The sequence below is a fragment of the Procambarus clarkii genome, chromosome 38 (genome assembly GCF_040958095.1).
Source record: "Procambarus clarkii isolate CNS0578487 chromosome 38, FALCON_Pclarkii_2.0, whole genome shotgun sequence".
NCBI lineage: Eukaryota > Metazoa > Arthropoda > Malacostraca > Decapoda > Cambaridae > Procambarus > Procambarus clarkii.
This window is the reverse complement of record NC_091187.1, coordinates 41,578,390-41,602,819: the sequence shown is the minus strand read 5'-3', so window position 1 is coordinate 41,602,819 and position 24,430 is coordinate 41,578,390. Positions and strand designations below refer to the sequence as shown.

General features: G+C 43.2%; 3 non-coding genes across 3 annotated transcripts; all 3 read right to left on the bottom strand.

Annotated features, from left to right (window-relative positions):
• Nucleotides 1-4,631: 4,631 nt before the first annotated feature.
• On the bottom strand, nt 4,632-4,704 carry TRNAV-CAC (transfer RNA valine (anticodon CAC)). The gene has a single exon. It is a non-coding gene; the product is annotated as a tRNA-Val (tRNA).
• A 1,366-nt stretch (nt 4,705-6,070) lies between these two features.
• Nucleotides 6,071-6,142, bottom strand: TRNAM-CAU (transfer RNA methionine (anticodon CAU)). The gene has a single exon. It is a non-coding gene; the product is annotated as a tRNA-Met (tRNA).
• A 2,455-nt stretch (nt 6,143-8,597) lies between these two features.
• Nucleotides 8,598-8,671, bottom strand: TRNAN-GUU (transfer RNA asparagine (anticodon GUU)). The gene has a single exon. It is a non-coding gene; the product is annotated as a tRNA-Asn (tRNA).
• Between the last annotated feature and the right edge of the window lie 15,759 nt (nt 8,672-24,430).

Sequence of the window (24,430 nt, the reverse complement as noted above, 5' to 3'; positions counted from 1 at the left end):
TTGTGGACGTATATGGTTCCTGTAAACACATCACATCCACGTCTCTCATTTTAGCATACAAGATTACGTCATTTATCCGAAGATAAACACTTCGAATATTCCAAGAAAGAAACTTAATTGTTTTTGTTTGATGAGCCATGGTTAAGTGTCAAGGGAATTAGGGTAACATTTAAGCTCGTTAAACACTTGGACAACATAAGCAACTTTGTTCCGTGTGTCCTGAGTACTTTTGTCTAGGAGGCGTTTAACCTGAGTAGGAGTTGGTGTTCTCTTAAACTCTCTACCTGCAACCAAACCAAGGGTGTCTTGACGATCCCTTGAGTTTGCTAGAAAACCTAGTACGACGTCACGTGGCTATAGAAGCTTAGCCGGTCAAACGGCTAAGACCAAGTGGCGTGGGACTCGGCTATAGAGTATACTCTGGGGTCCTTTGGAATTCGGTTTAAGTTTCAGTAAGCATAGTCACGGACAGGGTAAAGGACAGAGTAGAGCCAATACCGTCCCGTGTTACAACTGCCATATCCACCTTCGGTAAGAGGCAGAACAAGTCAGCAGATTGGTTCGAGGCCATTGCAGAGGAACTCTTACCCCTTGTAGAGGAAAAGAGACGAGCTCTCTCATCCTACAAAAACCTGCCCTCAGAAAGGAACCTACAGGCCCTCCGTACTGCCCGCAGTAAAGTTCAACAAACTGTGAGGTGCTGTGCTAACGATTACTGGCTCCGACTCTGTTCCAGCATCCAGACTGCGGCCACTGTTGGCAACATAGGAGGCATGTACGAAGGGATCAAACAGGCAACAGGCCCTACACAAAACAGGACGGCTCCTCTTAAGTCAGCCACTGGAGAGATCATTAAAGACCGTGATCAACAGATGAATCGCTGGGTAGAGCATTACTCCGAACTCTACTCCAGAAAGAACTTGGTCAGCGTAGAAGCCTTGCATGCAATCAAGTTCCTGCCCATCATGGAAGAACTTGACCTTGAACCAACTGTGGAAGAAGTTGAGAAAGCATTGGATTCACTTTCCTCAGGGAAGCCCAGGAGACGACGGGATTCCGCCTGAAGTTCTCAAGTGCGCTCGTGGAACACTTAAAACTGAGCTTCATGAACTTCTGTGCCAGTGCTGGAGGGAGGGCTCGGTGCCACAAGACATGAGAGATGCAAACATCATCACTCTCTACAAAAATAAAGGTGACAGAAGCGATGTCAACAACAATCGTAGCATCTCCCTCCTCAGCGTCGTCAGCAAACTCTTCGCCAGGGTCATCTTGGTCAGGCTTCAGATTCTTGCTGAAAGAGTGTACCCTGAGTCATAGTGTGGTTTCCGAGCAGAGGTCGACCACTGACATGGTGTTCACCCTGAGACAGCTTCAAGAAAAGTGCAGGAAGCAGAGAAAAGCCTTGTACATTGCCTTCATTGACCTTACAATGGCCTTGGACCTCGTGAGCAGGGACGGACTCTTCAAGATCTTGGCCAAAATTGGCTGTCCACCCACCCTACTCAGCATGATACAATCGTTCCACAAGGACATGAAGGGCACGGTCGTGTACGACGGCTCAACTTCTGAACCATTCAACATCAAGAGTGGTGTTAAACAGTGGTGCGTTCTTGCTCCAACCCTGTTTGGCCTCTTCTTCGCGATCCTCGTCAAGCATGCCATTGGAACAACCACAGAGGGCATCTATCTCCGTACAAGTTCTGATGGAAAGCTCTATAATCTATCCAGACTCCGAGCAAAGATAAAAGTACAGATGCGAATCCTCAGGGAGTTCGTCTTCGCCGACGATGCAGCGATCACCACAAACACAGCAGAAGGCCTGCAGCAGCTACTCAACCGCTTTGCCGCAACCTGTTCCGCTTTCGGCTTGACAATGAGCCTGAAGAAGACACAGGTGATGGGACAAGACGTCAATGAGCTACCCTGTAAACATAGCAGACTATGTGATGGAGGCAGTTCACGAGTTTGTGTACCTGGGCTCCACAATCTCAGACACCCTTTCCCTGGACACTGAACTCAACATACGTATCGGGAAGGCCGCAACAACACTGGCCAGGCTCACAAAGCGCGTTTGGGAAAATGCCAAACTGACAGTGCACACCAAGGCACAAGTCTTCATGGCATGTGTGGTGAATACACTTCTCTACGGCTTGGAATCCTGGACCCTGCGCTCTCACCAGGAGACGCGGCTTAATACCTTTCACATGCGGAACCTGAGACGCATCCTTGATATCACATGGAAAGACCACGTCACCAAGAATACAAGACTCGAGAGAACATGAGTCTTCTCTGAGGAAGCGAGATAAGGGAAGGTAATTATGAGGTGAAAGTACTAGGCCAGTATGATTATACAACACTTGGAAGGGATATTAAGATCATCTGGGATATATAAGGACGAAGTGAAGGAATGGAAAGCTGCCACTTGGACCAGCGGGGATCGAACGTGGACCTTGCAAGAATTGAGAGGACGGAGTGGAGTAACGGTGCCCAAGCACTGGGACCATCGGGGATCGAACACAAGAGTATTTTATAAGCAGCACAGATCTAATAAATTTTAGCAAACTGAAGTGAACACAACTTGTTCTCACCAGTTCTTTAAGGTTTATCAATTAGTTATTGAACTTAGTTAATGAATCAGTATTAAAGTTATGTTTATCAGTTAGTTATTGAACTACGCCTGGAACCCGTAGGTGCGGGACTCTGAAGTCCTCCTCCTTGGGCTCTAGCAGCCCCAGGCTCTGCTTCAGGAGGCTGGGGTCGTTCTTGCACTTGCTGGGGTGGTTCTTCTCCGGCCCCGACCACGGCGGTCTCCGGGTTATGAGTCCCTTCACCAGCTTCGAGGTCACCTCCGGAGCTCACAGTTCCTGCGACGGCGCTGGAACCAATCGTATTGGCGTTTGCCTTTCCATTGGCGACTTTCGGCGCCGTGGAGAGGGCAGACCTGCTGCATGGTTGACAGCTTCTCCCCCATATCAACCTACCCTGGCTTTGTGCCCTGGAGAGGCCACTCCAGACCGACAACCAGAGCACAACTCCATAGTCTCCTGAGACTGATGAATGTCTGCTACTACTACGACTAGAAGATATAGGTAATAATATATATGTAATAGTATTAGTTAACACAAAACTATATATTGGAGGAACTCTACAACCTGTAATAAGAAGTCTTCTACTTTGAATGTAACCAATGTTGTAACTCTTTTTGTGTAATGACATTTTAAATAAAATAAAATTACAAAAAAAAAGGGGGATGGTATGAGAAGACAATATGTATGTGTACGCGGGTGCCCCACAAGGCTTCCCCGGATGCTGCATGCCGTCTTCTTCGAGGTCGAGGGTCCCTACAAACACAACCAAAGATGGTACCCCCTATATATTTATATAACCTATATCTATAAATAGAATGTTTATCCGAGGTTGGTGACCAGACACTTGGTGGGACTTGCCTCGCCTAGCTTTTCAAGCCCTTGCTTCATTACAAAATGGTGTAAGGACGAAGAGGTAGAACGGCTTATTGACAGAGCTCGGGTGCATGGGGGGAATTGTGTACAATCCTGGTTTGTGTCTCGGAGAGGCTGCAGGATCCAAGTAAGGTCAGTAGAACTTGTGGTTGCAATTCTTTTACCATGTCGTAGCTCAGTCGATTAAGGCAGCGTCTGGGATCCTCTCGGACGTAGGTTTGAACCCTCGTCACGGCCCTTGTGGATTTGTTCATTTGATGCATCACGCTATTGTGATTTCTGTGTGTAATCTATGTAGGATCTTATGATATATTAATAGCAGTGCCTATAAGCAACACATCCATCCTCCATCGTACATATATTGATGTAATGGACAATTGGATAGTAGAATTTGGTATTATTGAATTTGTATAAACCGGCAAAGGTTTTGTCAGATAAAATCAAATGTTTATTCAAATAAAGTATATACGTACAAGGTGAGATACAGACATGTTTTTGGATTTATAGATAGAGCTTGTACATACAATGTCTAAAGCCAATATTACGCCAAGCGTTTCGGGCAAGGTTGGCCCGAACTTTTGCATTTGTTTCTCAAAAAACCTAACGTAACTTACCATCCAAGGTCTAATACATGGTAACTGACGCCAAATATGTTATATTTGTATAACATATATATGTACTGAGTACATATATATGTTATACTAGGCCTAGGAATATATCTGTTTGGTTTTAACTGTATTTTTTCCAGACTATAAGGTGAATAGTACCAAATTCTACTATGTAATTGTCTATTACGTCAATATTTAATTTATAAGTACGATGTTCTACATACTTACAAAATGTATAGGAAGATGGATTGCATTCATTAAAGATAAAAAATCATTTCTTTTGGTTTGTTATGGTAGGAAAAAATTAGACTGTAGCAGAGCGTAGTTTCGATCTACGGACCTCTGGATTATGGGCCCAGCATTCTTCCACTGCGCCACTCTGCTCCACAATACATACTTATATGACTCTCAATATTAATAATTACTATAAAGTAGTATTAACATATTACAAAATAGTATAAGTTTTATGATTTAATAAATATTGTCAATATACTTTGTTATTAATTTTAAGTCTTTGAGTTTATTTCAATGGGTTATGAAAACAAACATTTAAAAAATCAAATGTTTCCGCCCGGGATCGAACCGGGGACCTTGCGCGTGTGAGGCGCACGTGATAACCACTACACTACGGAAACCTGAAGTATTGTGACCTGTTATTATATGGACCAAATCCGGTTAATTGCTACCGAAGATGCACATAGTTTTTCTTCAGCGATATAATATGATCAAAACACATTGCTTGAGTAATTATATAAATTATATAAGGTTTAATAACGAAACTAGAGAGAAAATCCTGTTTTATGTGTGTACGGCGTGTGTGACGTCACGATAACATGAGAGGTTTAGTTTAGTTTAGTTCACTTATTATGCACCCCATACCCATCTTGTGGGCGGTAGTGGAAGTGGTTACAGAGGCACATAATGGGCTCAGGGACTGAACCACACAATTCATTTAGCTAAGCAAGTTACAGTCTTGATGAGCGAGTTACAAAATTCAATATACGTCGTAACACCAACAATGGGTTCGCGATTGACTTCAAGTACAGTTTCTAAATTAAGCAACTGACATATGTGGAGAGCTAGTGTCACAATTGATGTTTGTCGTGCACACCGCCCCCCATCCAGTGGGCAGCGGTGGATAGCTTACAATCACTTTAGTACTACCTATAATTAGCAAACTGGGGATATTTGGCAAAAAATTCTGGTAGCAGATAATATTGATTGAAATATTTACACATCTCTGGAACATTTGTTATAGGAAGCAGAAGGAAGTGTTATAAGGGCTTCAGAGAGCGGGAGGAAGCAGGAGGAAGTAGTTTTTGGACTTTCGATGGCGGGAGCGAGCGGTAAGAAGCAGGTGGAAATATTTGTAAGGTTTTAGAGAGCGTAGCCTCCGTAACACAGTTGGTTAGCGTACAAATGTTTCTCGCTGTAGGGCTCTCACCATGTCAGTTGCTTAATTTAGAAACTGTACTTGTGGGCGGTCTCGAGCCCATTGTTGATGTGATGATGTGCATTGAATTTTGTAACTTTCTCTCAGCAAGATTAACTTGCTCAGGTAAATGAATTGTGGTGTTCAGTCCCTGAGCCCATTATGTGCCTCTGTAACTCTTCCCACTACCGCCCACAGGACGGGTATGGGGTGCATATTAAATGAACTAAACTATAAACTAGGGTTATCCCATGGAATTGTCTAACTTGCGAAGTCGTTAAATACCAAGATACCTCAGTTCAAAATCCAAATAGAAACAATCCTCATGAACCATGGGGGGAGGGGGGGGATCTTTGACAAGCCGATGGCTTCTACTATCCGTCGAGGACACTAGAGACAGGTAAATTCAGGTACAAATCTCCCACGTTCGTTATTGTGCCTTTATTTTGTAACATATAGCTAGCTCAACCTGTAATTTGTAATTACTTATATTGAAGGGGGGTAGCAAGACACTGCTATGTACCTACATTTGTAATGAAAAACTTTAATAATACACTAAAACAATTTCGTAGCAGAGCGTAGTTTCGATCTACGGACCTCTGGGTTATGGGCCCAGCACGCTTCCACTGCGCCACTCTGCTGCTCTGCTGCTTTGGATGATACATTTTATAGATTTTTTATAATATTATAATTGGTAATATTTCCTTCATAAATAAAAGTATCAGTGTTTCTGCGCAGTAACGCACCAGTACGCACTGATCTTGCGCATGGGATTCGCACATCATGGTTACTGAGCACAGCCAGCTGCGTATGACATACATCATAGCATGGGTGTGTGATCGGTGCTTTTTTTTTTTTTTTTTTTGCAGTGATATTCCTGCGCGGGCCCTAAGCCTCTGGCTGGCCCACTAAGTGTTGCTTGTTTCTGTTTTACTTGGGCGGAGTATGAGTATTTATGACTCGTATGGTCGCTTCAATAAGATTTTGTCATATGTGTTTAACAACTTCTTCAGCTCTGTTGAATCTAAGTTGAAATCTTAATGGGTTTGTAACTGTGCACTGTGTTAGATAATGTTCCAGTGGTCTGTCGGGCATTTCTCCACAGTGTTGACATTCCTCTCATCTTCCGGAACCTGTAAGCCTATTTCCCATGCACATGGGTATCCAAGTCTGATGCGATGTAAATGCACTTCTGTTGCTCTACTGTTCCCTTTCATCAAACTAAGTGGTTCGTAGTTCGTTGAATTCTTGTACCAACCCGCAGATCCTGATGTTGCAACTGCTGTGTTGTGGTCACTGTACATCTTTTGCATTGCTCTGTTTCTAATTACTTTCTTAATCTGTGATAGACTCTGTGGTATGTAAGTGTCTACATTTCTTCTCTTAGTTGCAAGTTTTGCAGCTTCGTCTGCAATGTCATTTCCTATTATTCCCACATGACTTGGCACCCAGTTGATAAGTACCCGTCGGCCTTGTCGTTTGAGTGTTTGCATGAATGATATGACATTCGTGATCAGATGGATGTTTTCACATATGTGTTCTTGTTGCAAGGTTTCAATGGCGGTTCTCGAATCTGTATGGATGATAACATGTTGTCGGTGTTCAGCAAGAGCATGTTCCAAAGCCTTTTGAATGGCTAGCATCTCTGTTTGTAAAGTCGAACACCCATTTGAGAGTCTCCAACTATTTACAGAGTTTCCTGCTTTAACTGCAGCTCCGGTTTCTTGTCCCTGCTGGTCTACTGATACATCTGTGAAGTAAGTGAAGCTGTCGGATGCCATGTTTGCTTTTATATGCATCTGTGCAATGTTACGTAGCAGATGAGGATTTGACTGGTTCTTCTTTCCTTCAAGAGCCATAATCTCAAAGTCTGCTGGCAGAGATTCCCAAGGGGCTTGCATAACAAAGTCTGCATGTATTTCGTCGACACCCTTCTCAGTGACTGTGTTTGTTATATCGAATGTATTGATGGTGTTTATCGCTGATCAGTGCTGCACACGATGGGTATGGGTTCACTACCACTCATGAACAGGACATGTATTGGAGGCACTAACGCTCACAGGATAGGTATACATGGGGTCTACAGGATAAGTATGGGATCCACTCAGCCCTGGAGGCTGATCTGTCGTGTTTGTTGAGGTCTATAGCAACTCTTCTTGCATGTAAACATATCAAGCATAAGAATTATATTTAGTGTCTGGACCGAGATTCATCAGTCAGTTACGCAAGTACTTACGAACATGTTATCTCAATCTTTGGCGACTTTACACATATTAAACAGTTGATGAGCTCCAAAGGACTGGGAGGCAGTTTATAATTATATATTATTTTCTAAATTGTTGTGTTATGCCGCCAAAACTCGGTATGTAGATGTTCAACCCGTCCTCCTAATAGAACGGCGCCTTTTGACGAATACTCTTAACAAGACCAACAATTGTCGTACTAGAAAATGGTAGCGGCTCGTGAAACTGCAGCCCATCCTCTTGTGTTGGTAGTACTTATAGTAACGATGAGGACCAAAGTAACGACGTACAAGGCAATTAGAAAGTAGAAATCTGAACTATTGAATTTAGACAAACCGGAAAAGGTTTTGAATTTATATTGCAAAGACAACCTTAACCAACTGAACCTTCCTAGGCCTAATGCAGGCAATCTGAGGCCTAATATCGTATATATGTGTGTGCTATACTAGACCTAGGAATATATATTTTTTTTTAGCCTTTTTTGTTCAGATTATAAAGTGATTAGAACTATATATTTCACTTCCGACTATAAAGAGTCAATAATTAAGACTATAATTAAGAATTCAGACTATAAAGTGATTAGTAAGTTCTATTATGTAATGACTTAGTATGTCAACGTTTGTACTATGGAGCATATACAACAACTACTGTGTAAACAGGAGGATGGGTCGCGACGTTGACATACTGTGCCGTTCTCTGTTGTGTTAGGATAAGGTCACTTACGCGCGAGAGTTTGTTGACGTTGGCAGACTTGAGGAGGACGGGCTGGATCACGGGGCCAAGTGTGACATCGCTGTCAAGTGTGTTATGTCGGTCTTGTCTGAGGTCAACCCCTAGAGTTGGCCTAAATAATCGCCCCCGGGTGGGCTCGAACCACCAACCTTTCGGTTAACAGCCGAACGCGCTAACCAATTGTGCCACGGAGGCTCGAGGAACGTACTAAACAAATTTGTAATAAGGCGGAATTACTTAGATATCGAAGTGTAATAATTATCTGAGTTTACTTGAGAGCTACTAATAGTGGCCTCGATGAGGACAGGAGGCCAGCGGCTTGTCGAAGGTCCACCCATTTGCCTTGATGATCTTTTCCTGATGATGATAATTCCTAGTGTCCTAATGCCTAAAGTAACCTTGTGTCTAGTGGTCACGACGGAGACGGGAAGCCGGCAGCTTGTCAATGGTTCCCCCATTTTTCCTAATTTTCCTCCTTTTCTTTCTTTACTAATTTTCCTCCTTTCCCCCCACAAAAAAGAGTAACAACAACAAAAAGACTCTGGGGTTGGAGTCCCTGTGCCTTCTTGTACCAACTTCCAGGTTAACTCCGGAGCTGGAACCCCCTGGGGGCAGTTCCTTGTTGCCTTCAACCTCGTTCTGACAGTTCCTGCGACGGCGCTGGAACCAATCTTATTGGCGTTTGCCTTTACAATGGAGACGTTCTGTGCTGTGGAGAGGGGGACCTGCTGCATGGGTGACAGCTTCTCCCCCTTATCAACCTACCCTGGCTTTGTGCCCTGGTGAGGCCACTCCAGACCGACAACCAGAACGGAACTCCATAGTCTCCTGGGACAAATGGACGCCTACTACTTGGATGGTCCACCAGTTTTTACATTCTTGTAAAGCCACTAGCACGCATAGCGTTTCGGGCAGGTCCTTTATCCTAATACGGCTAAGTCCTAAGATTAATATTAATCTTAATTAATAACTCCGGAATACGACCCGTCAAATCGTTTCACTGCTAGGTGAAGAGAGGCGTAATGATACCCAGTCAATCCTCCCCGGCCAGGATACGAACCCAGACTAAATTGTTCGCAAAGTGCGGGGGCTAGTGTTTCACCACTGCGCCACGGGGACCAGTCATTGAAAGTTGCACAACAATTGGGAACTCTAAAAAGAAAGTCAACTTTATTTTCAAGGAAAACAAAGTTATTGAACTGTAAACATCTCTGGTGCGGCCACATTTGGACTGCTTTATCAAGCATAGAGGCCTCAGCTTCAGAACATATCTGCTGTGGAGAAAGTACAACACAGAGCGACAAAAAGCATCTCAGAACTAAATAGGCTCCCATACCAGGAACGGTTGAGGGCCCCAGGACTAACACAGCAAGCCAGACGGGGCATGGTGGCTCCCATACCAGGAACGGTTGAGGGGCCCCAGGACTAACACAGCAAGCCAGACGGGGCATGGTGGCTCCCATACCAGGAACGGTTGAGGGCCCCAGGACTAACACAGCAAGCCAGACGGGGCATGGTGGCTCCCATACCATTAACGGTTGAGGGCCCCAGGACTAACACAGCAAGCCAGACGCGGCATGGTGGCTCCCATACCAGGAACGGTTGAGGGCCCCAGGACTAACACAGCAAGCAAGACGGGGCATGGTGGCTCCCATACCAGGAACGGTTGAGGGCCCCAGGACTAACACAGCAAGCCACAGTATACAGAACCCCATACAGTATACAGAATAGTATACAGAACCCCATACACTATACAGAACAGTGTACATTATACAGAACAGCGAACAGTATACAGAACAGCATATAGTATACGGAACAGCATACAGTATACAGGACAGCATACAGTATACAGAACAGATTACAGTGTACAGAGCAGTATACAGTATACAGAACCCCGTACAGTATACAGAAGAGTGTACAGTATACAGAACGCCGAACAATATACAGAACCCAATTCAGTATACAGAATAAAGTACAGTATACAGAACCCCTTACAGGATACAGAACCCTGTAGAGTATACAAAACAGTGTACAGTATACAGAACAGTGTACAGTATACAGAACAGTGTACAGTATACAGAACAGTGTACAGTATACAGAACAGTGTACATTATACAGAACAGTGTACAGTATACAGAACAGCATTGTTACGACCCTGGGTTCTCCAGTGGAAACCAGAGGTCAAAATTGAGCTATTAAACTTCCTGGTAGCACAGTTGGCGCATTTCGAATGGAAATTGTTTGTATCTTCCCTGCCAGACGTAAGACTATTATTGTTTCTCAAAGAGCATTTAAAGACTGAGCTGGGGGTTGATTATTAAATAATAACATAGGCACCAACTTTGCTTACTAATACTTTCTAATCATTCATAAAGTAACAATACGTTGCATAGGGGAAGATCTTTAATGTGCTTAGCTGCACGATCATTTAGGCTCCTTCCGGCACCACGACATGAGGGAGGCCAGGTGGTCGTGAGGAGCGCTCTCTTCTCTTGGCTGGTGGCGTGAGGTTAAGACCTACTCTGTGGCTGTATCCCTACTCTCCTTCCTTCTCCTCTTACTTATTTCCCTTACCTGAAGTTCCTGTACCCTTAAGTTAAGTATTATATGGTGTAAGTGTGCCTACTCTGGTAGTAACTATTGGTGAGACCTGGGGTTAGTATTTGCCAGTGTTTTGTTTACCCTAAGTGTTGTGTTTTGTATTAGGGTCCCACGTGGTTTCACTACCCTAAGCTGCATCCAGCTTCAGTGCTTATCCAGTAGTACTTTACCCTAGCTTGTTATTAGTGTAAACCTTGTATCCTGCCTACGTGGACCAAGGCTTTTAACGTAAGATAGTGTGGTAAAGTTATTATTATTATTGTTATTGGTGTGAGTGTATATGGGGGGTTGTTAACGGGTTAATAAATAAGTACATGAATTACAGAGTATCTCTTCTTCCAAGGTGGGAGCGCAGTGATCAACCCTTAGACTAACATATATGGTCTTGTAGCAAGTTATTACTACTGTGGATAGTTTATTTTGGGGGCCGGGCCTTTTAGCTCTCCCATATTTGATACTCTTGTCTTCTAACTACCTATACCCCTTAATAGTACCAGTACCCCATAGAAGCTCCACTCATATCATTTGTAACAAGTGGTTGGCCAGTCCGGGATGAACATTATAAGTGTAAAAAATTAGATTCTTGAGTGCCAAAATTAAAATTTTTTATTTCCGCAGAACGGTTGTGTGCTAGCCTAGGGTCCAGCTCATCTAGCAAAGGACATTCTTGCACTGACTGGACACCCAGCTGGATCCCTTCACGATTAAGGTTAGTGTGGCCTTGTGTTAGGGGCCGTGCAAATTTTTGTTTTTTTCCAATTTTTATTTTTTAATTTTTTCTTTGGCTGGGAGCTAAAATTATTAGTGATGTCTTCTGAAATGCAGAAACTGGCAAGGGAGCCTTCAGTGGTAGAGATAAAGAAACTTAAAAAGTCTAATTTAGTATTGTTAGGCCAGGAATTTGGCCTAGAATTAAATGTCGCAGATAAAAAGTGGACTTTGGTGAATGAAATATTACAACATTGTATTGATGAACAACTATTGGCAAGTGATACACCTTTATGCCAGCCTAGCCAAGCAGAAAGTGCAACTCATAGGGAAAGTGAATTAGCTTTAGAGTTAGCAAAAATAAAATTAGAGGAGCAAAAACTCAAAACCGAGGAGGCTAGAATTAGAGCGAATGCCACTGGAACTCCACCTGCCGGGGATTCAAACCCCAGGCATTATGAGAAAAAGCATAATTTGCCTGAATTTTCCGAGTCTGACCCTGAAAGGTTTTTCAACCATTTTCAGAGAGTGGCCACGTCCATGAACTGGCCAAAGGAAGAGTGGGTGAAAATCCTACAGGGAAGACTTAGGGGTAAAGCACAAGATATTTTTATAAACATGCCTGACGACGAGTGTTTCGAATATGATAAAGTCAAGGAATGTATTTTGCGGGCATATGAAATTACTCCTGAAGCTCACCGCCAAGTTTATCGTAACCTTAGGCCTACTCACAACCAACCGCTCACTGAATTTGTGAATGATCAGATTCGATTATTTGATAGATGGATTCGCTCGGCGAAAGCCGAAACATACGAGGCTCTCAGGAACTTAATTTTAATGGAGCATTTTATAGATGTTATGCCAGAGAACGTATCACAGTACATTAAAGGAAGGATAGAGTTAAATTCTAAAATAGGGGATTTGGCCAAGTTGGCAGAAAACTACCAATTGGCGGGCAAAAGGCCCAATAAAAATAATTATACCCCACAGAGTAGCAAACCTTATACCCACAGCCAGTCCAGACCAGCTCATTCTAACCCTTTACCTAATGCACCTTCTGTTTCAGACATAACTAACCCTGTTAAAGTGTCTAGCCCAACGGCACCTAAAGGTGAACCGAAGGGTAATTCTGTTAGTAATGTCTCTTCTCCCCGACGTTTTTGTGGTCACTGTAATCGTCCAAACCACACTATTAGCCGTTGTTGGCAACTGCACCCTGAAAAAAGACCCAATGCTCTAGTTGTGACACAGGGCTTGAGGCTTTCAGAAGGGTTAGGGAGTAAGACCTCCAACCCACAGTGGTTGGACTTGCTTACCCCATTCTTATCGAAAGGGAGACTACTTTTGTCTGAGGGTTCTTCCTGGAAGGACGTGGTGATCTTCCGAGACACCGGTGCCATCCAGACTTTAATTTTAGAGAGTGCATTGCAAGGTGCCAACACTCTCGACACTGGAGAGGTGGTGCTGGTCGAGGGTGTCACTAGTGATACTCGGGCAGTACCCCTCCATAAGGTTACCCTGGAATCTGATTTCCACAAGGGTGTTTGTACAGTCGGAGTCACTTCATACCTACCTTTCCCTAATGTTGATGTAATAGTTGGTAATGATTTAGCAGGGGATAAGGTAGGGGACTCCAGACTGCCTATTATGTTGCCTACCCCTAAGGTTTGCCTGGATCCACCCGCCGCAGAGGATAATGTTCTGTACCCTGCGTGCGCGGTGACCAGGTCTATGGGACTTAAATGTAAGGGCAGCCCTGTGCTTGCCAAGGTGGTAAATCCCGAGGTCACGAGGAGCTTCCCGAGTGGTGAAAACCAAGTGGACCTCGCGGACACATTCATGGCCCGACTCGATGACGTGGCCGAGGACATTGTGGAGAGCCTGCCACCGCCATCTACCGAGAGTAGTGGGGAGGTGGAGAACACTGTTGAGCCTCGGCCAATGGCTTCTGACCAAGGCCTAGATGCCTCCTTGAGTGAGTTACAGAAAGCTGACCCCACTCTTGCAGATTGCCATGAAACAGCCGTCTCTATGGAGGAAATTGTAGACGCAGCAACTGGGTACTACTACAATGATCGGATTTTGATGAGAAAATGGAGACCACAGAGTGCTCCCTTGTCAAATGAGTGGGAGGTAGTCCACCAGGTTATGTTGCCGACCTGCTATAGAGAAAGAGTTTTGGCAGCTGCTCATGATGATCCTATGGGGGGACATCAAGGTATTAATATTACGTATCACAAAATTTTAAAGTATTTTTTCTGGCCCAAGCTGAAAAGCGACGTGGCAAAATTTTGTAATGCGTGTATTGTTTGTCAACTGGTTGGGAAACCAAACCAGACTCCACCTAAAGCTCCTCTAAGGCCTATTGTCGTGCCAGAGGAACCATTTTCTCATGTGGTAATGGACTGTGTTGGACCATTACCTAGAACTAAGTCTGGTAATATTTACCTAATCACGATGATGTGTATCACTACTCGTTACCCAGAGGCTTTTGCTGTAAGGAACATCCGAGCAAAAACTGTTGTTGCTCGTATGTTGCAATTTTTTTCCACTTTTGGACTGCCTCGGGTCGTGCAAACTGACAATGGTACTAATTTTAAGTCTGATGTTTTCGAGCAATTTTGTAAGGAACATGGAATAACTCATAAGGTTTCCAGCCCATACCATCCACAGAGTCAGGGGGTAATTGAACGTTTCCATCTAACTCTGAAGCAGATGTTGAAGACATCGTGCGAGAGTTCCCACACCTTCTGGGATGAGAATTTACCGTATGTTTTGTTTGCGGCTAGAGAGGGATTACAAAGTTCACTGGGCTGTTCTCCTTTTGAGTTAGTCTTTGGCCATAAAGTTCGTGGACCCTTGCAAATGTTACAGGAGAATCTGTTAGGGAACGTAACGTTATCCGAAGGTTCGGCTTTCTTTGCGCAACACCACCAGAGACTCAAGGACTGCAAGGCGGCTGCATTAAAGTATCTTGGCAAGGCCCAAGAAAAGATGAAAGAACGTAACGATGCTAAATCTAAGTTACGGGTATTTCAGCCTGGCGACCCTGTCCTGGTATTAAAGCCTCGACTAGGGAACACTATGTCCCACAAGTACGAAGGCCCCTACATTGTGACAGAAAAGACTGGGGACCTCACGTACAAAGTGAGGCACTCTGACAAACGTAACCAGGTAATGCTCATACATGTAAATCGACTGAAGAAGTTCCAGGGCCCCAGGCCCATTGCACTAACCAATGTTTCCATTTCCAGTGAGAGAGGGGATGATTGTTCTGGGGACCCAACTAATCTCATTTTCAATAATTCTAGTTCTGTGAATGCTGTGGAGGAACTGTCCCATTTGCAGATGGCCCAACGTGAAGAGGTGCAGTCGTTGGTTGCTGAATTCTCCAGTCTGTTCGGGGATGTCCCGACCCAGACTGATGCCATTTGCCATGATGTCGAATTGACGGACTACACTCCCATTCGCCTTCAACCCTATCGGATGAGTCCAGAAAAGAAGGCCATCGTACGGAAGGAGGTCGACTTCTTGCTCCAGCACGGCCTCATCCGGCCGAGCCAGGGCTCTTGGTGCTCGCCCTGCCTTTTGGTCCCCAAACCAGACGGCTCCTGGCGATTATGCACCGACTATCGGCAGCTCAACAAGGTGACCATTGTGGATGCCTATCCGCTGCCCCTCCTCGAGGACTGCATCGACGAGTTGGGAAATGCCAAGTACGTTTCGAAATTCGACCTCTCGAGGGGGTATTATCAAATCCCACTCACTGAACGTGCTAAACAGCTCACTGCGTTCGTGACACCCGAGGGTGTTTTTGAGTATCAAGTGTTACCGTTCGGCTTGCGTAATGCTCCGGCCACGTTCCAGAGACTCATGAACTCTCTACTCGCTAAGGTGCCAAATTGTCGGGCGTATTTAGATGATATCGTGCTGTTTGACAGTAATTGGGCTGACCACATAGCTAGGTTACGCCAGTTGTTTGCCATCTTGAAAAGGGCAAATCTTACCTTAAATGCTAAAAAGTGTCATTTTGGCCAAGGCACAGTGACGTACCTCGGCTATGAAGTGGGCCAAGGAAAAGTGTTACCTCGGCAAGATAAAATCAATGCCATTCTGGAGTATCCAGTACTAAAGTCTAAAAAGGACGTTCAAAGATTTATCGGTATGTGTGCGTACTATCGACGTTTTTGTCAGAACTTTTCCAGTGTTGCCACTCCTCTCACAGACTTGTTGCGGAAAGCCGTTAAATTTAAGTGGTCATCAGACTGTGCAGAGGCATTTAAAAATTTGAAATTGATCTTAGCTTCCGCCCCAGTGCTTGCTAGTCCAAGGTTCGACCGACCGTTTAAAATTCATGTTGACGCGTCTGACTCGGGTGCTGGTGCAGTGTTGTTGCAAACTGGGGATGATCAGGTGGAACACCCAGTATATTATTACTCTGTGAAATTCGACAAGGCGCAACGCAATTATTCAGTGGTAGAAAAAGAGGCGTTGGCGCTAGTGTTAACATGTAAAAAGTTCGAAGTTTACCTCACAGGTAATATAGTGGAAGTGTACACGGACCATAACCCACTAGTCTTCCTGACTCAGATGAAGGGTAAGAATAAACGCATCCTCAGGTGGGCGTTGTACCTACAGGACTTCAATCTTTCCATTACCCACCTATCGGGCAGACTCAACGTGATAGCCGACGCTCTGTCCCGGTTGCCTGAATAACATTCATCTGAGCCACAGAAAGCCATTTACCAACTGTCATGCTTTAGTTATTTTTTTTTAGGTTCTCCTGTGACATTAAATATTCCGTGTCCAATTTATTTACTTCCCTGTTCTTTTATTTTTGTTGTGTATGTTTTTTTTTCTTTCAGAGAACTCCTTTGTATTTTTTTTTTTTTTGCAGAGAAATTGCTTTTGATTGATTTTTTGTTTTTGTCATATGTTTTTCTTTTTGTTCTCTGTATACTCTTACAAAAAAATATGACTACTATTCTAGTAGTCACATTTTTTTTTCTCTGAAGGGGGGAGGAGTGTTACGACCCTGGGTTCTCCAGTGGAAACCAGAGGTCAAAATTGAGCTATTAAACTTCCTGGTAGCACAGTTGGCGCATTTCGAATGGAAATTGTTTGTATCTTCCCTGCCAGACGTAAGACTATTATTGTTTCTCAAAGAGCATTTAAAGACTGAGCTGGGGGTTGATTATTAAATAATAACATAGGCACCAACTTTGCTTACTAATACTTTCTAATCATTCATAAAGTAACAATACGTTGCATAGGGGGAAGATCTTTAATGTGCTTAGCTGCACGATCATTTAGGCTCCTTCCGGCACCACGACATGAGGGAGGCCAGGTGGTCGTGAGGAGCGCTCTCTTCTCTTGGCTGGTGGCGTGAGGTTAAGACCTACTCTGTGGCTGTATCCCTACTCTCCTTCCTTCTCCTCTTACTTATTTCCCTTACCTGAAGTTCCTGTACCCTTAAGTTAAGTATTATATGGTGTAAGTGTGCCTACTCTGGTAGTAACTATTGGTGAGACCTGGGGTTAGTATTTGCCAGTGTTTTGTTTACCCTAAGTGTTGTGTTTTGTATTAGGGTCCCACGTGGTTTCACTACCCTAAGCTGCATCCAGCTTCAGTGCTTATCCAGTAGTACTTTACCCTAGCTTGTTATTAGTGTAAACCTTGTATCCTGCCTACGTGGACCAAGGCTTTTAACGTAAGATAGTGTGGTAAAGTTATTATTATTATTGTTATTGGTGTGAGTGTATATGGGGGGTTGTTAACGGGTTAATAAATAAGTACATGAATTACAGAGTATCTCTTCTTCCAAGGTGGGAGCGCAGTGATCAACCCTTAGACTAACATATATGGTCTTGTAGCAAGTTATTACTACTGTGGATAGTTTATTTTGGGGGCCGGGCCTTTTAGCTCTCCCATATTTGATACTCTTGTCTTCTAACTACCTATACCCCTTAATAGTACCAGTACCCCATAGAAGCTCCACTCATATCAGTTGTAACAAGCATACAGTACACAGAACAGCTTACAGTACACAGAACAGCATAAAGTATGCAGAACAGTGTACAATATATAGAAGAGCATACAGTATACAGAACAGCATACAGTGTACAGAACAGTGTACAGTACAGAGAACAGCATAAAGTATACAGAACAGTGTACAGTATACAGAACAGCATACAGTACACAGAACAGCTTACAGTACACAGAACAGCTTACAGTACACAGAACAGCTTACAGTACACAGAACAGCTTACAGTGTACAGAACAGTGTACAGTACAGAGAACAGCATAAAGTATACAGAACAGTGTACAGTATACAGAACAGCGTACAGTATACAGAACGGCATACAGTACAGAGAACAGCATAAAGTTTATGCCCGAAACGCTTTGCGTAATAGTGGCTTTAGGCATTGTATGTACTAGCTCTACCTATAAGTCAATCCTTGTAAATATTTATTGTATGTATGTACCTTACCTAAATAAAATTGTATTGTATTGTATTGTGTAAGTATACAGAACAGTGTACAGTATACAGAACAGCGTACAGTACACAGAACAGTGTACAGTATACAGAGCAGCATACAGTATACAGAACAGTGTACAGCATACAGAACTCCACACAGTATACAGAACTGCGAACAGTATACAGAACAGGGTACAGCATACAGAAACCCCATACAGTATACAGAACTGTGTACAGTATACAGAACACCATACAGTATACTGAACCCTGTATAGTATACAGAACACCATACAGTATACTGAACCCTGTATAGTATACAGAACCCTGTAAAGAATACAGAACAATGTACAGTATACACAACAGTGTACATTATACAGAACAGTGTACAGTACACAGAACAGTGTACAGTATATGGAACAACGTACAAGATACGGAACAACGTACAGTATACAGAACAGTGTACAGTATACAGAACAGTGTACAGTATACAGAACCCCGTACAGTATACAGAACAGCATACAATTTACAGAACCCCGTACAGTATACAGAACAGCATACAATATACAGAACCCCATACAGTATACAGAACCCCATACAGTATACAGAACAGTGTACATTATACAGAACAGCGAACAGTATACAGAACAGCGTACAGTATACAGAACAGCGTTCAGTATACGGAACATCATACAGTATACGGAACAGCGTACAGTATACAGAACAGCGTAGAGTATACAGAACAGCATACAGAACAGCGTACAGTATACAGAACAGTGTACAGTATACAGAACCTCGTACAGTATACAAAACAGTCGAGTATACAGAACCTTGTACAGTATACAGAACACTGTACCAATAATCCTGTCCAATAACGATGATCTGCTTTCAGCCTCTGATACTGCTATTGAATTCAAGAGATTCTTCTCATCCATTGGATCAACCTTGCAACTTATATTCCATCTTCCAGTACTAATGTTCAGAACTATCTTACAGGTAACTACCCACAGTCTCTGTACCTAACGCCCGCTAATTCCACTGATGTTACTGACATAATCCTTTTCTGAGGTTGGAAGAAAACGTGCTCAGATTGGGGACTTGTTTATTTTATAATGGTAAATAATAAATTGATATATAATAAATTAATATATAATAAATTAATATATAATAAATTAATTTATTATATAAATTAATAAATAATAAATTAATAACTAATAAAATTATTATTATATAATAAATAATAATAATAACAAATAGTATAATGATAAGCAATTATTTTTAATGAATCAAATAGCTAATTAGGATGAATGATAAATAATTATTGACTAGTGCATAACAATAAAGTATTAAGGAATAATTATAATGAATAATCCTTAATGATAAAGGAGAGATCAATTACAATTAATAACTACATCCATAGGTAGTAAATGAAAGTTGCATTAATTAGACTAATTACAATTCATGGGAACAGCGGGACAGCGGACAGCGGGACACTTGGGGACCAGCGCTGCACCCCCACCGCAGGCCAGCTGGCCGGACCCCCCCCCCCCCCCCCCCCGAAGGGCGAGGCCCGCTGGTCGCAAGGAGGCCTCAGAGTGGCAGTGCAACAACGTCCCGGACGTAGTCAGCTGGGTGTTCCAGCTGGTTGCTGGACCCGCCGTTAACTCCGATGGCTAGCCCGTCAAGAGAGCCGAGTGGCCCTGTCAATTCTAAAGGTAAGAGGGCGTGGTCGGCTGAAGGCGAGCCTAGCTCTGCGAGGGCGGCGCGAATTAATCGCCCTGAAGAAGTGTTGCCTGTTCACTGGGCACGGGCCGGGTAGAACTTGCCGGGGGGCGCTCGCTGGGCTAGGGTATGCGTGCGTCCTGCACTGCGCTTGCAGGATCCGAAGAGTGTTGATTCCTGACCATGTAAGCGATACCTGGTCCAGTCGGAGCGTGCGTCGACTTTTTGTCGCGTAGATCACCTCCCCCGGGCTGAAAGATATAAGGCAGTAAGGGTGGGCAGAAGCGGCATGCAGTGTTATCGTGACAGGCAAGGGCACAGACGAGAGGGAAACCCTAGCTGAATCAATACGGAGACGAAAACGGGGGGAGGGAGCCCGGCACAGGAATTAAGAGATTCCTTAATTAACAATCCTGGATGAATAAAGAGTTTTCCGAATAATTATACTGTAGCAATGAAGGGGGCTAACGATTCTAAGAATCTTCCAGCAAACGGAAGGGGGAAGTACCTTTGCTAAGAGCAAAGGTGGGAGAAAGCCAGTAGGAGAGCAGCAAAGAAGCACAAAGCAACTATAAACAGGGATAATACGAAACACTATAAATCTTGAATATAAACAATACATATACCAAGAACGGGTATATACAATAAAGCAATATATACATAAACCATAAAATGGAATAAGAACCAATTCTTAAAGCCAAATCTATAACATGCTTGTGTCCTAAACGGATGTAGAATGTGAGCGGGGAACATTACCCTTGGTCTCCATCCCATCTCTGCCTCCAGACGGGTGATAGGGCTGGATAGAAGCCAAGGAGTCTGCCTTGAGTGTAGTGGCCGCTGAGTGTAGTCTTGTGTTGTCAATGAGCGTCCGCAAGCCGCAGCTAGTGCGCCGTGAACTTCGGCTACATCTTTTAGAACAGGAGCAAAGTGAAATCGACGGCAGGGAACCGTCATCCAGTAACTGTAATAAGGAATAATATTAAGAATACAATGTCGTAAATAATCGTACAATGTAAGAATACAATGTAATATCGTAAATAACCGATGACGGCAAGTGCCGCAGAATGGAAGAAATTAAGAAAGCAACGCCAAACCATAATAACAATTTATATTTTTAATAAAATAATACTGGAATGACAGTAACGATACGGAATCCAGCCCCGCGGCTGGAACAGCGGGCTGGGCACCTGCAGCTGGTCATCGACAGCTGGAGCATCAACATCTGATAAAGGGGGGAAAATAACAGCAACTGGCCACCAGGGAAGACGTTAGTGGTAAGTAGAGGGCCAGCTGCAAGACAATTTAGGCTAAAGACTGGAGTATAACTGTCCTAGAAAATAACGGGAACAATTCATGAAGCTGGGAAAGCGAGAATTACAAAACTGAAAAGAGTGATAAATTGCTGGGCGCAACGTCGGTTGGAATACAATACAATACAATACAATACAATTTTATTTAGGTAAGGTACATACATACAATAAATATTTACAAGGATTGTTTGACTTATAGGTAGAGCTAGTACATACAATGCCTAAAGCCACTATTACGCAAAGCGTTTCGGGCATGATAAACTTAAATGACAAGCTTAATACTAATTGAGCATAATGAGTAGAATGAAAACAAGAAATGAAAACATAGATGAAAAAACAGCACAAATACAATTATGTCGACAAACAGCGCTCTTTAAAGAAAAAAACAGACATTGGTTGACAATAGAAGGGTAAGGTAGGTTACAGGGAATTTATTAGGTATAGCTTCGCTTTTAACTTAAACTGGTTGAGAGAGGTACAGTCTTTAACATGGTTGGGAAGGTCATTCCACATTCTGGGCCCCTTGATTTGTAGAGCATTTCTAGTTTGATTAAGTCGTACTCTAGGAATATCAAAACTATTTATTTCTGGTGTGATGCTCATGGGTTCTGATACAACCTTCTATGAAGCTTTTGAGATCAGGGTTGGCATTATAGTTTAGCGTTTTATATATGTATAATACACATGAGAGAATGTGCAGTGACTTAATGTCTAACATATTCAGAGATTTAAGTAGGGGTACCGAGTGATGTCTGGGGCCAGAATTGGATATTGTCCTAATAGCAGCTTTGTGTTGAGTAATTAGAGGACGTAAGTGATTTTGGGTAGTAGAGCCCCAAGCACAAATACCATAGTTGAGATATGGATAGATAAGGGAGTAATAGAGAGTCACCAGGGCAGGGCGTGGTACATAATATCTGATCTTAGAAAGAATGCCCACAGTTTTTGAAACTGTGGGCAACTGGAACGTTTCAGCTGGAGGTTCCTGACTGAAGCATCGGCTGCCGGGAAGCCTAAGATGGAACTGGGGCGTTAGCAGCTGGAACATCGTCTGCTGAAACTAGCCGAGTCTGTGAGGGCGCCCGCTGCAACAGCTACGGCCGAGCCACCAGCTGGCCCATCCTCTGCAGGAACAACACCGGCTGGGACGACGTCGTTGTAAAAGCCTAACAATGTAATAAATTATATTACACGAATAATCTTAAATAAAATGATGTAAATAATAAAATTATAAACCAATTATAACTATAATTAATTATAAATAATTATAAATTGCAACACAAAATATGCTCAAAATAAAGCTGGACTATAACTCTTTAGAGAAACGGGATTAACACTGAGCCGAGGTAAATACAACCAAATACAATAACGAAAGGAGTGAAAAAAGACACGTCAGCTGGAACTTCGCGACCAGCGGCCTGGGTGGCCGCAGTGACATCCGGGCTACACCGGGCAGACAACACGTCTGGGTAAACCAGCGGCCTGGAAGGCCGCCTATTTATATGACCAAATAAATATAAAACTGAAACATCGCCGGCTTAACTCGTCACAGGAAGGACGTCGGCTGGGAAGCCGCAGTACCTTCCGACTAAATTGAGGAATAAACTGAAAGTTTTTAATACACGTCGTGACTGAAAGACACCATAGTATAACCTAACTAGCTCATCCTAGCTGACTTAACTTAAACTCAATGACAAAAGCGGCAGTTACACAAACATAATCGCGGCAGAAAAGTTAAATAAAACGTGGAGCAAACGCAATGCATAAATTGCAGTAACAAATTGCTGAGGGAATTGCCTCATAAAACAAGTGCAGGAATAATCTAAAGTCAGAGGCTTGCTCAATGCTAAATTGAGGAAAACTTTAGTCTTAGTACACGTCATGACTGGGAGACTAAGGATATAACAAGTTATTTGTGGAATGTGGAATGACCTTCCCAACCATGTTAAAGACTGTACCTCTCTCAACCAGTTTAAGTTAAAAACGAAGCTATACCTAATAAATTCCATGTAACCCACCTTACCCCTCTGTTGTCAACCCATGTATGTTTTTTGTTTTTTTTTTGTTTTTCAAATCAACGCTGTTTGAATGTAATTTTCTGTAATAATTTGTAATTGTATTTGTGCTGCTTTTTCAACAATGTTCTCCCCTCTTTTACCTCTATTTTTTATATGTACTCATCACATCTTTTCTTTTTACCCATTAGTTTTAAGCTTTAGTCATTAATGTTTTTCCTGCCCGAAACGCTTTGCGTAATAGTGGCTTTAGGCATTGTATGTACTAGCTCTATCTATAAAGCCAACAAACTTTGTAAAATCTCTTTATGTATGTACCTTACCTAAATAAAAATTATTATTCATTATTATTATTATTATTATTTAAGTAAGCGTTTAGTTAATGATGGAGGAACGTAAATCACCAAAACAGGAGCGGGCTCCCGTTCACTAAATTGACATGAAAATACAAATTCTTTTACGAATAGCTTTTTTTTTTTTTTTTTAAGGCAAGAGGTGTAAGCAATGCTATAAATTTCCTAAATTTGCCGCGTAATGAAACTAATCAAGCTGAAAGTCTAAAATAAAGGAATGTAATAAAATTGAACAGAATTAAGTAATAAATGACCGCAATAATTAGAATTAAATCCATCACTCGTTGTAAAATCTCTTGTATATATGTACCTTACCTAAATAAACATTTGATTTGATTTGGAGTCGCTCAAGCGGCAGACCGCACGGCCAGGCATTAGGCTGGACGCTGGAAACTTGGGATGGGGAAGGGGCCCGCGTAACCGGGCACTCCAGGCAGACCAACATCTGGTACACGCGACCCAGGAAAAACACGGGAGTACTGTGCTACAGCGTTCGAACGAAACGTGGTGGAATTGACGTACCGGGCTACACCGGCCAGACGAAAACGTCTGGGTACGAACGTGCCGGCTATACCAGCCGGACGAAACGTCTGGGAGCAAATGTACCGGGCTACACCGGCCAGACGAAAATGTCTGGGTACGAACGTGCCGGCTATACTAGCCGGACGAAACGTCTGGGAACAAATGTACCGGGCTACACCGGCCAGACGAAAACGTCTGGGTACGAACGTGCCGGCTATACCAGCCGGACGAAACGTCTGGGAACA